Source organism: Falco punctatus, assembly GCF_963210335.1.
Source record: "Falco punctatus genome assembly, chromosome: 7".
Lineage (NCBI taxonomy): Eukaryota > Metazoa > Chordata > Aves > Falconiformes > Falconidae > Falco > Falco punctatus.
This window is the reverse complement of record NC_137587.1, coordinates 24,479,530-24,494,788: the sequence shown is the minus strand read 5'-3', so window position 1 is coordinate 24,494,788 and position 15,259 is coordinate 24,479,530. Positions and strand designations below refer to the sequence as shown.

General features: G+C 43.1%; 1 protein-coding gene across 3 annotated transcripts in view; it reads left to right on the top strand.

Moving 5' to 3' along the window:
- The window catches only part of SLC1A2 (solute carrier family 1 member 2), a 90,549-nt gene that overhangs the window by 2,163 nt on the left and 73,127 nt on the right, over window positions 1-15,259 (top strand). Inside the window, exon 1 of one of the 3 annotated variants that reach the window (XM_080395481.1) lies at window positions 57-771. The exons of the other annotated variants lie outside the window; for them this stretch is intronic. The gene's annotated coding sequence lies outside the window, so the exon portion shown is untranslated. Of the gene's footprint in view, window positions 1-56; window positions 772-15,259 lie in introns of those variants that run through there. 3 annotated transcript variants of the gene reach the window in all.

Here is a 15,259-nt window from a genome sequence, read left to right as displayed (position 1 = left end):
TCAAAAAGAATCGAGGAGCTGTCCGTGTCCCATCCCCCCCCCCCCCCCCCCCCCCTTAAAGAGGCAACAAACAAATCTAACTTCTTGAGGAGTTTTGCAATTTTGCAGTTTTGTGCCAAATCCGTTACAGTGCTAGCAAGAGAAATGCTGGGAAGGGCAAAGGGTTATACAAGAGTTTTAAAGAAAAGCAAGCACACTTCAGCCCTGGTAGCGTTACTTGGAAGGAAACCTTTCTCCCTACCCATGACAGGATTGCAAGGATCAGCCGCTTTGCTGCTCTGATGGGGCTGGGGGCTTGTTCACTTTACAGAGTAACTGGTAGTAAGAAAGAAAAGAAAACATTTATTTGATCTCTGGTTGCCCTCTTATAATACTATCTAGTATTAGACTGCATCTGGTGTGAGCCTCCCCTTTATCCCTGGATGTTGTCAGGTTGTATCAGCATGATCTGCTCTGGATAGGACTGTCTGAGGACAGAGTGCAAAAGGAAGCTCTGTTTATATTGCTTTTGTGTCTCTCAGGCTGAAAGACTTGCTGAGCTGATTTAAATAACTGGACACATGTCTGGGAGGGTGTGCACGCAAGTGTCCCGTTACCTGGACAAAGGAGGGAACTGGCTCTCTGCAGAGTGGCCTCTGAGCAGTTGGCTTGAGAGGTGTGGAAGGTTAGAAAGTATTAGCTTTGGTTGCATTAGAAAAAGGACTGTCCCCCAGATCTGACAGAGGGCAAATCTGTGGGGCTCTTCTGGCTCTTCACGGGACTGTGACAAAGGTAACTAACTTACTGTTTGCTACTGCCTTGCCTTTGTGGGGAATTTCTGCTCTAAATTTGTACATTCCTGTTTTGGTAGCAGCCCAGCAGTTTATTCTGCCCTGTAGCATTTCCTCTGATGATGAAGTCACTTAACTAGATATTGTCAACAAATAATTGGAGCCATGAGGAAGGAGCTCAGAGATGAAGGAACCAGCCTCTCTCTTCTCTGTCCCTTCTGTATTCCTTGGACTACTCAAACTCTGAGTGCTCCGGTCACCTGTTATTTTCATTCCCACATAAGGTGGCTGTAGATGTCTATGCCTGTTTCAGACCGGTGGGGGAATGTGGGATCTGTTGTGCAGGGGTTTAATAAGAGGAGGTGCGATGAGAGGTGGCTGTGTCAGAGGGATTTTCAACTTTGGATGTAAGGAGGTTTTAAATGTGCGTAGAAGGAGAGGTGCTTTTAAAAGAAGTTGGCTGAACAGTGGGCTAAAAACAATCAGAGTGCCAGAAACAGAAAGGCTTCAATAGATGCATGCTTTTGCTTTCCTTACTGGACAGGGTGACAAAAGAAACAAAACTTTAGGCTTTGCTTTCAAACTTTTTAGGAAACTTACCTAGACTAAGACAAGCTGAAACTGTTTATTTGGTATGATTCAACTAGTGCTTGTCAGTAGCTGAAGGAGGTGTGGAAAACAAGTTGAGTGGGAAGCGTTTCACTTGTCAATCCCTTTTTTACCAGTGAGAACCTCTTCCAAAACAAAATTGTCATCTTCCCCTCCCCTCAAGTGAAAAGCTGAGGATGGAGATAAGCTTTATATTCTGGCCTAAAGGTCAGCAAACTCAGGCACCATGAGGATCATCAGGAAGTGAATACCACCAGACCTTGTTCAAGGCAGGCTTTCCATCAGCACTGGCACAGTGGGAAAAAGGTAGCAGAAGGTCCCTGTTGCCGCAAGCAGAGCAGTTATCTCAGGCAGACACAAATACACAGAGAAAGACCTGCTGGAAGTGGGGACAAACTGTATGCACTCCAGGTTTATGCCTGGTGGCTCTTGGAATGTTCAGATAGATAACGTTAGTCAAGATCTGAAGTATATAAAGGCTTTATTTTGTTGTGATAGAGCTACTCCAACCACAGCCATTTTTGCAGTGTGTTATTTCTCCTCTAACAGGGGAGCTTATATAAAATCCCCAAAGTGGAGATGTCAGGGGTGTGACAGGATGCAACAAAAGGTGGAAAACAAAAGGCGGACAACAGAAGGCCTTGATATACACACTGAGGAAGGCAAATCTGTGTTCCGTGTTATGTTAAGAAGCAGTGATCACTTAGAGCCAGGATTTGAAAGATTTCCTTGTTTGCACCTATTTTTTCTTTCAATGTCTTACTGGGTTAACCCATGTATCGAAATTTGCTGCCCAAATCTTTCTGTTCCAAGAGGATGGCGGACAATGAGAAACCTCAGTCAGTTGATAATGAGAAAGGAAACGTTCCCCAGCATGGCAAAAATCAAACCTACGTGTCCTCTGGGTCTACCTCTTGGTAGTTCCAGCTAGTGGGGCTTTGGCTTACTGTTGAATACACTGTCTGTATCTTGACTGTTAAGTCTGCCTTTCACAAAATCCCCTGATACAGATCTCATTACCGAGATGGATTTTTGATGTTTAGCTGGTGCTGAAAACAGAAAATAGGAAGTTCCAGGAGGAATGGCTAGAATCAAGTACTGATACTGTTCAGGATGGCTTGTTTTTATGTTCTCTGTTTAAACATCCTCTGCTGGCTGTGACTGCAGACAGGGTGCTGCCGGGAGAAGTGGCCTTCTGATCTATGCTGACATCACCTTTCATGAATCTTCAGCGTGGTTCAGATATCCAGCAACATTAGTTCATAGATTGTGGTGTCTGGCATAGGGCTCAGTATGTGGTATGTTGAACCTATGGAGACTTACTGTAGCAGAGCATTTAAGAATTTCCTTTGGTCTTACAGGGTCTGAGAGGACCTAACGGTTAAATGAGATTGAGCCTGATCCAATTGATGCCCATGCTTGTCTTCAGACCTTTGAGCGAAGTCCTGAACACCTTGCTTCAAATGGCTTTGTTTTGGCTCTCGTCTCTCTCTTTAGTGTTACTGTTTCAAAAGGAAAGAATGCAATACCTTTGCTACTTCTTCTTTAGAAAAACCCGCATATGCGTAACCTAGAGATAGACTTTAGATGTTAAATCAGCTGACAACTTCGTAACTCAGATATTAAACCTTGAGTGTTGAAATTGTTTTATTTTACCTATTTGAGTGATGCTGTTTTAGATACTCTAAAAATCTAGAAACGCATTTGTATTTTATGTACTTTTGAAGAGTGGGACTTCCAGGTATGAAGTTTGGGTTTGGGGCTGTTCCTTCAGGAATATAGCCACTAGGAGACACTATCACTGCGTCTATGGTAGTGAATTAGACAGGCAGATCAGGTGTCTGAGCCCGGAGCTCAACCCTCTGTGTGCAGGTCTGCCTCGGAGCCGTCCCACCTTGGCTTTGGCCGGGCAGCCCCTCTCCCAGCTCACAGGCAGGGTTAGGCGGTCAGTGTGGGCCAGTGGGCAGTTTGGATATGATCACCATATTCTGGAGAGTTTAATGACACTGATGTGGGCTCTTCCATTTCTGTTGGTCTCGGTGCTACAAAACAGCCCCAAGGCAGGTTTATAAAGAACAGAGATGTTACCCTTATGGATATATGGCACACAGTTAACAGGCAGGTCTGTGTGTGTGTGTGTGTGTGTGTGTGTGTGTATGCACCCTGCTACAAAATAAATCTACTGAAGTGGAATAGTACACTGAAACATTATTACGTCTGAAAATACAGAAGTCTGGGTAATTGCTTAGCATTGTGATTTGATCAGTGAAACAGTTGTAAGTGCTTCACAATCCTATGTACACTTAATATAAATGGTGCTTATGTAATATGAAATGGAACAGATGCAGAGCTCCCATTCTGTTCATAGTAGTAGAAATATTGCATGCAAGCTACAGAGATCCCTGTCTTGATTTTTGACTTCATCAATATCTCACTTAACAGACACCCCCCCTCAAAAAAAAGAACAACCCCGCCAAACAACCAAACACAAAACCCAGCAAACCCAACCCCCCAAAATAACCAAACAAAACAGCTGAGGTCCTGTCCTCCTTTCCAAACCTGACTGTTCCTACATTCTTCTTCTATAGATACTTTGTCTTCATCTTAAGTTTCACTTCTCTAAAGCTACAGTTCCACAGTTATGAATATGGTTTGTCTGTACCACCTGATCACCAAACAGTATGAGTTTGGTACAGATCAGGGAGTGTATGATTTGATTTCTCTAAATTTAGGCACAGCACATAGTATAGAACTTACACAAGTTTTATAGTAGCTGTAGAAAGATGAATATTAGTCAATTGAACATAGAGTTAATGTAGGAGGCACAAATAATAAATACCTTACCTGGCATCAAGCCCTGCGGATACAAGTTAACCTGTCAACGTTTTTTGAACAAATTTGAGCCTTAAGAATTAATTTATTATACAGGATTAGTGTTTTAGTCATGCGGTTGTGGTGGTTTTAGGTCTTGGGAGTAGGAGTCCTAAAGCCCTTTGCTGTATTGTCCAGACAAAGCTGAAAGGGAGACTGCCAAAATGTATTATGTGCCTAGCCAACAGACAACAGGACACACCTAGGTGAGTCAGAAAAAATTAGCTTTGTGTTTCATGGTAGGGTTCAGGCATCTACATAGGAGAGTGGGTTTTCAGGATCTGCCACAATATGTACAACAAGCACACCCACAGATTTCTTGTCATCTGAGTTTTTACTCTATAATTTACCCACAAAATGCCTCTATATGGAAACTTGATGAAATGTGCTGGCGCAAATGTTTAGATACTTCAGAGGATGAAATTCTCCGAGTGCTCCCACTGTTATTTATATTCAGGATTTGAACAGCACCTACTCAGGATGGAGATGTTTTACCCTATGCTCTTTCTCAGACATTTTGTGGGACAGATGGACTGGATGTAGCCTATTAATTAGACATATCAGCTGTGGCTCTGACCTCATTTCACTGTTGTCAATTGCAAATCTCTCATCGATTTCAATAAAATAGAATTGAGCTCTACAGAAGATAGCTCATGTTCCTGAAAACTAATCTGATGACATGATAGTTCTTATGGCTCCAACCTTCAGTTTGGCCCTGAGCTATGCTTTCAAAAACAAGTTGTTACCTAGACATTGACTTAATTTTTCTGTGTGTCCAGATCTTTATATAGATGCACAAGGACTGAAATACTTCTTATAAAGTCTACAGGGGCTTGTTTATTCTGAACTTTTTTGAAAAAATAAGTATTGGATTAGATATACAAAGCCTAAAGGGAGATAGTGCTTCCTTAAAACACGGCTAAAATTTCTGAAAGTCTTGCCTTACTGTAGCTTTCTGTGGTATAAATAAACACATACATACAGCCTTCTGCATGAACGTACATGTAGATGTATATGTACAAGAGCACTAAGAACTGAGCATACAAAGCAGTATTTTCTAGACACGCAAATTACTGCATTTTATTTTTCTTCCTTGTCTTCCTGTTTCCCCTTGATCTACAGGCTGTCCCAACCAAGATCACTAATAACTGTAAATTTGTGAGCAGTGTTTAAAGGGTCACAGTTTTTCAGTTAAAAAAGGCAGTTGTTAAAACTCCATCTTGTTTCACCTGTATAGCAGTATGTTTTCCATGTGGGTTCCTGTAGAGGAATGGAGGCAGTGGGTTGATTAACATTGATAACATGCAGCTGTGGCCTTGCCTCGAAGGCGGTGGGTTGATTGACATGGACGATGTGCATGATGTGCAGCTGTAGCTCGTTCTTCTAAGTGGTTAAATAGCCTCGAGGAGGGTCTGACCTCTGGAGGAGGGAGAAACAGTATGGACAGTAGGATCTGACCAAAGGTAAAGCCTTGTTGTAGCCTGATAGCTTGCTTGTGCTGCTACAGGTTCCTTCTTGGTGTATGCAACGGTGGGAGTACTGGGGCTGTGTATGCAACGGTGGGAGTACTGGGGCTGTGTATGCAACGGTGGGAGTACTGGGGCTGTGTATGCAACGGTGGGAGTACTGGGGCTGTGTATGCAACGGTGGGAGTACTGGGGCTGTGTATGCAACGGTGGGAGTACTGGGGCTGTGTATGCGGGGAGATGCAGAACCCCCGCTAACCCCAGCCTGCAGTACCAGGCTTGTCTGCAAAGAGCTGTGTTCATACAGGAGCCAGCTGTATGCTTGGGAGGGGTGTGGAGAGAAGGTGCAGTGCTAACAAGTGGGCCTTCAACTTCAGTGCTTCCTCATTTAATACCCTTTCATTTTTTGTATGATTTAATTCTCTTCTCCAGTCCAATGTGTTGCAATACCTGTTATTTAGAACAATTAATTGTATGAGTTCTTGAAAACATTGGCTGAATCTGTCAAATCCATCATCTGTCTTGTTGTCAGTCTGCTAATGAAAACTACTCTCTTGCCAAATCAGTACAATATTTCACACTTCTAGCCTCCAGCTCATTAGTTTAAAATGCCATTTTCAGAGGCATGAAAGCAATAAAAATAAGTGTGCTTTTATATATTTGATCCTACTTCTATATTAATTTCAAAGAAAGTGATAAGACAATTGGCTACAATACACAACTCAGTGCTTGGGAAAGAGACTAGGTTCAAAGATCATCATATTTTCCAACTTTTATCTAGAACATATTTGATCTTGTGTAAGCAATTCTACATTGGGAATCCTTACAAGGAAGAACAATAAAGAACCAAGGCATAAAAGAATTAAGGAACACTTCTGCTAATTACAGTTGTTCTCAGGAGAATGGGTGAGAAATTCACCAAAATGCAGTATTTCAGGTCCATTGACATGTCTGAGAAATCAATTTCATTGAAGTGCTTAAAGGGAATTTAAAAATGAAAAACATCTAAGCATTTGGTTTTGATAAGTAAAAACTAGTTTCAACCCAAACATTTTAATTTCAAAATTATTTTTCAATTGAAAAAAAGATCAATTAAAAAAGGAAGACTAAAATTAAATGGTAGGGCCTCCAATACAAAGGCAAGCACTTCACTGTGTATTAAGGAAATATTTTGGGTTGACTAAAACAATTTGTTTATTTTTCTGTTTTATTTTTAAATTTTGCTGAAAGACTTAACATATTTTAGTGTGGTGGTGACTGATCTATTTCTTCTTAAAAATTTAATCACAAAGTCAAAAATCAATAATTTTCCTAGGTTGCTTTCTGCTTCTTGAGCTTGGGCCGGTCCCTCTGGATGGCATCCCATCCCTCGGGTGTGCCAACTGCACCACTCACCTTGGTGTCATCTGCAAACTTGCTGAGAGTGCATCCCACTGTCTGTATCATTGATGAAGATATTGAACAGTACTGGTCCCAATGTGGACCCCTGAGGGGCACCACTCATCACCCGTCTTTATCTGGATGTGGAGCCATTGACCACTACCCTCTGGATGTGGCCATCCAGCCAATTCCTCAGTCACCAAACAGTCCACCCATGGAATCCATAGCTCCCCAGTTTAGAGAGAAGGGTGTTGTGGGGGATTGTGCCTTACAGAAGTCCAGATAGGCAGCATCTGTAGCTCTTCCCTTGTGCCCTGAGGTAGTCACTCCAACGTAGAAGGCTGCTAGGTTGGTGAGGCAGGCCTTGCCCTTGGTGAAGCCATGCTGGCTGTCTCGAATCACCTCCCTGTTCTCCATGTGCTGTAGCACAGCTCCTAGGAGGGTCTGTTTCATGATCTTCCCAGGCACAGAGGTGCGGCCGATAGGTCGGTAGTTCCCAGGGTCCTCCTTTCTACCCTTTTTAAAAATGGGTGCGATGTTTCCCTTTTTCCAGTGACCAGGGACTTAACCTAGCTGCCAAGCCACCCTCCATGGTATTTAAGAAGTCATGGCAGCCAACTCTCTCAGGTCTCTGGAATGCATGTTGTCAGGTCCCATAGACTTATCTATGTTGAGGTTCCTCAGGTAGTCATAAACCTGATCTTCTTTTACAGTGGGAAGGACTATCCTGACCCTCCTTTTCTGGCTGACCTATCTGTAGAAGTCCTTCTTATTATTCTTTGCATCCCTTGCCAAGTTCAGCTCCAGCTGTGCCTTGGCCTTCCTGACCCCATCCCTACACAACTGGGCAGCATCCCTATATTTTTCCCAGGATACCTGTCCATGCTTTTCCACTGCCTGTGCATTTCCAGATTTTCTTATCAACTGTTCCAAGGCCCTGAAATATTTTTTGATCACCCTTGGACTATGCGTTGTGGCTTCATTGTCACCCAAGTGGAAGAGCAGTAACGGGTAATAGTCTGAGCGCCATACCAGGCTGGGAAGTTTCCTAGTAACGTCCTTAACTCAGGCCCCAGGGAGAGATCAGGCCTCCCTAAGAGGAGGGTCTGTCTGGCATACTGGACCCTCTGTTCCCCTTGGAAAGGAGTCACCTACAACTGTAATATATATTGTGTATATATATATGTGTATGTACAAGTACATATGTATGCTTCATTGCTCCATTTCAGATACTGTCTCCTTTCTTCAACAGTTTTATTTAGTAGACTTTGCTGCTGTTTCTGTCATACCAGCGTATTTTAATTCCACCTTTGTCATATATTTCCACAGTAACATCTGGCTTTCTCTTTTACCATTAGATGCTGGCTTCCGTCCTACACTTTAGAATCATATTTGTCTGAGTTGGAAAAGACCCTTAAGATCATTGAGTCCAACCATAAACCTAACACTGCCATGTCCACCACTAAACCATGTCCCTAAGCACCACATCTACATGTCTTTTAAATATTTCCAGGGATGGTGACTCAACCACCTCCCTGGGCAGCCTGTTCCAATGCTTGACCACCCTTTCAGTGAAGAAATTTCTCCTAATATCCGATCTAAATCTCCCCCAGCCCAGCCTGAGGTTGTTGTTTCTTGTCCTGTCCCTTCTTATCTGGGAGAAGAGACGTACTACCCCCACCTCGCTACAACCACCTTTCAGGTAATTGTAGAGAGCAATAAGGTCCCCCTGAGCCTTCTTTTCTCCAGGTTAAACAACCCCAGTTCCCTCAGCCACTTCTCGTAGGTCCTGTTCTCTAGACCTTTCACCAGCTTCATTGCCGTTCTCTGAGCACACTCCAACACCTCAATGTCTGCCTTATAGTGAAGGGCCTCAAACTGAACACAGTATTGTGCCATCTTTGTTGTCATTCTTTTATTTCTAGTCCTTTGTGGCTTCTGTTTTATCTCTCTTTTTTTTTTTTTTTTTTTTTTTTAATAGTAGTTCTCTTTCCTGGTTGCTAGACACTGACAATTTACCTAGGGTCTCTGTGAAGACAGCCCACTGAGAAAAGGTTTTGCCAAGCCTCTGTGCTTCAGTACTATTTTGTTTAATTCGGAGTGAAATATTTCTTCTTGTCTGGCTACATACAAAGGCATATCTGATTTTGGCTTCAGCTGGTTCACTGAAGCGGCTTCCAAAATTGCCAAAAAGTTTTGAGCCTTCTTTCTGTCAGTTTCAAAAAACAAAGTGTATTTTGCACTGTTGATTTTCACAATGACAGATTTGCAGCATTTTTAACAGTGGAAATTATATATAGGCATAGGGGCTACCTGCCTGTCTCTGTTGGGCGGGCAGGATGCAACTGCTGTTGCCAAAGTCAAGGTCCTTGAGCCCCACCCAGGAACCGATTTTTTTCTTATTCTGTTACATCTAATTATCAGCTGCATCCCTAGTAATAGACAGCACCTCTGAAGTAGATATTCTGGGGCAAGTTAAAATTTAATCAATCATTCCTTTGGCATATTCAGAATCATCAGCGATGTATACAAGTGTAAAATCTGTGTTGAGTGAGAAGATGGTCAGTTGGGTACTAGAACACTTAGAGAGGGTAGTAGTAAAACCTGCATTGAAACTGACACTTGCCAAAAGTTTAAATGCATCAATTTATCCCTATACATCTACCCCAGGGAAGACAGGTAAACAGGTCTATGAGGAGCTGTATCACCTGCTAGTTCACATTTCTGTGTGAATCAAGTTAGTCTTACTTAGCCCCACTGCCAAATTTGTGCTTCAAAGCTGAGAGTGACTGCACCTCTGATTTACTTGTGGCCTCCCCAAGCCATACCATGTGTTCTCCAGATGGTGGACTTCATACCCCCTCAGGCAGGAACCCCTGGTGTTTGCCTTTCCAGCTATTCGTTGTACTTTCCTCCTGTCATTTGCTGTGCTAATCCTAGCATCTGAGTTAAATTTGGATCTCGGAGATGTGCTCTCTGGCAGGGACAATGACAGAGATCACTGGTAAACAAGTCATGTGTGTGGCTAAGCTTCTACACGTAATTCACAAAGGCTACCTGGCAGGTGCTGTGTACAAACTTGACTGTTTCTACTGCTTTGGGCAAGTGTGTCTGGTGCAGCACCCTCTTAGAGGGGCTGAGTGATACCTCTGGTACATCTTTGCAAGCTGGAGGAGCAACATGATTGAGAACCAGTTTAGAGCCTGAAGGTGATGTTAACTATAGTTGCCCAGCATTGTTCCAGGTTGACGACTGCCTCTTAGCCTGGCTAATTAGCTTGCATGTGGGAAAGGGCTAGTATGGATGTCCCAAGCTAGCACAGAGGCAGGCATGGGTACTCTTTATATCCCAGGTCAGGCCCATACAGATCCCAAAAGCCTGTTTCTCAGTCAAAGAATAAAAAGTTCAATGTTACTTCTTCTAGAGAAAATTATGGTATGAAAATTATGGCTAGCATTTATGATTTTTACTAATCGCCAACCATCTAGGACTGTGGCTTCCTTGATCTAAAAAAAAAGCCAACCCATCTATAACATGTAACTGGGAATATGAGAGTAGACTAGAGGCTCTCCAGAGGTCCCTTCCAACCTTAACTGTTCTGATATTCTGCATACCACAAATCCATGGTATGCAGCGCTCTCCACGTAGTGGCTTCATATCTCAGTTCTTGAATATGGCTGTGATGCCCTATACTGCTGGCACACCATACTGTACTATACTACATCCGTGTTACCAATTTCTCATGAGATTGGCTTCAGGCTATGTATACATGAACAATAGTACAGCACAACAGGAATAGTTGGTCCTGATAAGTTCACGCTACACTGATTAGTTTGTGGAGAGCCTTAGGTGTGCTCCTAGAGTGCATTTCCTTAATTCAAAGGTACTTAACCCAATGCAGTACCTTAATCCAAAACCAGCTCTGTGCATCTGCCCCAACACAGCTCCGCAGTGCAAACCTGGGTGCAGCAGGTGGGCATTGTCACTCCAGAAGCTTGCTTCTGATTCAGATTAAATTGCTAATGTAAGTTTACCCTCAGCTAGTTACTGATACTCCTCAGGTACATGCTTCCTACTTGGCAGGTTCTTGACATCTTCTGGACACTCATGTGCATGCTGGCAGCGTGGCCGCTTCTGTGGGCGCAAGCTGAGATGCTGCCCTGCCTGTTGAGACATTTGCGTACATAAGCTGCTAGTGAACAGTACTTGGCCTACTTGTAAGGAGGAGCACAGTCTGGGGCAAAGCATGGCTGGAGGTAAATCATAGTCTCCAGGCATAGAGAACGTGGAGGCTTCTGTTGAAAATCCATGCTGCATGTGCAGAGGGTTCTTGGTCCCGTACAACGGCAGAAGCAGCGTACTAAGTATGCAAAGTTGTGGTACACTTCCTCTGAGGCAGAAAGCTATCTCGTTAATTAAACATCTGGTCCTTATCTGTGTAAGAACTCTTGCTATAGTAGCTTAGATAAGGTTTGTCCTTAAAAGCACACGTGTATATAAACACATGGCATCCCAACACACACATGCCTGTGGGAATTAATTAACACCTGGCTGCTATTTATATCACAGCAATCTAGGACAGGAAGTGACAAGCAGATCAGAATCCCTCACCCAACATTTTAGGGGGCTTTAGAACAGGCAGATGTCAATGTCCTGTGCTGGAAGCTGCCAGGAAATACTATTCCATTGATATAAAAAGTGCCAGAGGAACCATCACAGCTATGACAGGTTTTGTAACACTTTTGGTCTACACTGTAATACCAAAGCACCTTGGCAGGAAGTCTTCTGCTGCTTCCAGGATTAGCTGTTGCCTTCCTTCTTGCATTCTTTCCCGGCCTGATTGCAGGTGTATGTGCCCTGATGATACGCTGAAGGGAGTTCCCAACAGCCCTTTATGAGGAGAAGCTGGAGGACCGTCTGAAAAGCATGGTGCTGGGCTCAAAGTTAAGGGCAGAAGGGCCCCATAGCATTCACTGTCTCTTCAAGCGAGTTGCTGCAGTGCCTTGAGGTGGAACTCCTTAAGAGCGACTCCCATCTCCCCTTTTCTGGTAAGGGTTGTGTGTCACATGGTGGCATCCTTGCAAACAGAATGAATCTTCAACTCCCAATGCAGCCTGTCTCGGGAAGGTCTAGGGGATCTTCACTCTCACTCGATAACCAGAACTTTACTGTCTTTCAATTCTTGATCCCTTAATTATGTCTGGCTTGAAATCAGTGAATGGATGGAAAGACTTACTGGGTGGTGGGAAACAGACAAAACCTGCAAGGATGGTGTGGTTGTGTAAGCCCCTTTTTTTTAAATTTTAGTTTAGGTAACCTGGCAGTAGATGCAAAATCATAGTGCAAAAAGTAAAATGCCAGTATGTTGGTTGGTGTTTATCATACCTGGCTATTTTTGCCAAAATGCTTCCCCCCCCCGCCCTTGATAGTATTTAAGCAATGAGACTTTACTATCAGTAGCAGTTAAGGATTTTGTGAAGCATAAAGAATATATGTAGCTAAATTCAAGCTGAAGGAATCCTGTTCTGGCCACCTGGATTCTTGCTAGCTTCTTGACTTGTATGGTGGTTTTGTGCCAACAAGTGCCCTTAAACAGTTAGGTTATTTTGCCTTTCCACAAATGAGGTAGGCTGTTGAGTTTAGGTACATGAGTTTCATAGCTGTACGTGCTTTGGAAGCCCCTGTGACTTAGGAGATTAGTCCTCTTGAGATCTTGCTATTTGTCTTTGTGCTGGCAATGTCCAAAAGCCTGGGCTGGGGTTCAGAGCCCAGCCGTACATGAACTGTTTCTGTACATTCACAGGGGAAAAGTTCAGTTGTCTGCTTCATACCACTTGCACTCCTTTACAGAGATCCAGCGAACAGCTGCAGTGAGTGTGGCAGTATTTACTACCAGAACTTCTTTGTGTGCTGCTTTTTCTAGCTAAAAAAAAAGACACCATCAGTTGTCATGGGCCTTTGATGTTGGGGTGAGAGCAGGAATAAGGTGGAGTCCTAAACCAAATCAATTTGTAGGTTTTATTTATTCACTTGAGAGTAATGTTTCTAATTCAAAATAACAATGGTGTTAGTTAATCTGGATATATTGTCTAAATCAGAAGAAAAGAATGTGATTTCCTATCTTGAGGGAATAGTAAAGATGTAGTCATAGAAAGGCTTGAATGCCAGTAACTTTATTCCTTTCCATTCTGAACTTTGGGCTGCCCCCAAAATATCCTGCAGAGACGGCATATGTAGCCTTTAACAATAAAAACATGAAGAAAATTAATGTTTCATCAGTGAATTTCTGCCCAGTGTCTGGATCACTCAGTCTAGATTGCTCATTTGCTTTGATAAGTACAAGTGATTTTCTGCTGTATGTCATGCTATTCAACCTGCGTGTGAAACTGGTTCATTGCTTAGATTCCTTGACAAATTGAGGTAATGTCAGTGTAGGACTGGTGTAATTGACTTGAAAAAGCGTTAAGTGACAGTTTAATTCTACGGGGTGGTAACAGTTCATAATATTTGCTGTTCAGCCTCTGCATTGAAGGTATGAAATGATTGTGATACCTGAATCAGTGCAGCAGCCAAAAATACGGGAGGATTTCAGCAGTTGCCACATGTCTGAGATTGGTAGGCTGCTTGTGGCAGCCGTTGCCTGCTGAGTGCTGGAGGTGATGGGAAGAAAGTGCTAGAGCTCTCACCTTAAAGCCACTGGCTTTATATTTGCCAAGGGAGCGCTGCAAGTCATCACTTGGAAGCTGGTCAGAGCCCACAAGAGGAACTTGCCAGAACAGGGTTGGACAGGCGTGTCGAACAGGGCCTGCAGAAACAGCAGTTGGTGGTGCCTGGAGGTCAGACTTGGCCTCAAGACTGAGAACTGAAAAGTGGGGGACAGATGAATTAATTACTGTCTTGTACTGCGTGTTAATGCCTGGTAATTACCCTGGGTTACACAGTGACCATACATCATCCTCTGAGTGAAGTATTTCCGTAACTTTAGACGCCATAAAGAAATCACAGTAGCTGTCATCTACTTTCTTCATTATTTCCAAGGGGGAGAGAAGGGAAAGAGAAGGATTTTAACTTCCAGCCAGTTTCCCTGCTGTTTATACTCCTGCCATGAAGAAAGACTGTAGTTTCGGTAACCTCCCTTCTCATCCACAGCATATGAAGAGTGGCCACATTGAGCCATTGTTTTTCCAGGCATTAATTAGTAATGCTGTGATGCCTAAGATGTGCCTCTTCAGGGCTAAAATAACATGTACAGAAAGGTTAATGTCTCCTTCCTAATTTGTCTGCCTGTCTAAACAGAGATATTGGAGGCAGCTTAAGAGAAGTAATATATTCTCATCTTTGTGGTTGGAGACCTAAGGTGTGAGGTTTGCTCCCTTTCTCACAAGAATCTGCAGCTGTGGACAGGACAGTTGTCATGCCACCATGGCCAGTCAGGTAATGCAAGTGTTTCCCACATTTTTCATCCTGGGTGATGCTGGTTGCCCCTTTGCTGCCTGACTAGAGCAGAGGGAGGCCAGGTGAGGGGCTGAACTTGCTTCTTTGCTTAGACCTGCCAGTGCCTTCCCTCTTCTTACAGAAAGAAAATACCAGGTTGTCTTCAGATTAGCTAAATTGCTTGGGAATGCTTAGGTTCTCCTTTTGCTTTCTCTCAGGTTCTTCTTATTTCCCCTGAAGCTTAAAATATCTGAAAACCTGACAATGACTATTTATTTTTAGAGGCAGGCTGCCTTTCTCAGAACTGCTGTTTCTAAGCACTGTTGTGAAACTGATGTGTTTATTAACAGTGGCTGATTTGCAAACCAGCTTTTAGACATCAAAAGTACATACCTGAAGGATGGATAGGACACTTCCCAGTGATGAAAAATACACTAGTGCCAAATATTCATCAAAAGCCAGAATGGAAAGATCCTTATTAGCAGATGACCAGCTTATTGCATTTCACAAACCTTCCATCGCTATTTGTTTGTGGACTATTAAAAAAAAAATTACTCGGGAAAAGGAAGGTCAAAAACCTATCTGAAGCCAATGCTTTCTTTAACAATTCCTGGCATAACGTGTCATGTTTCAACAGGTAGATTCTTTCTCATGGCTTATGCTCTTGACATAACTTCTGGTGCTGCCTAGCACGACAAAATAGCAAGAGACAGAAAAAAGTTAGTCTAC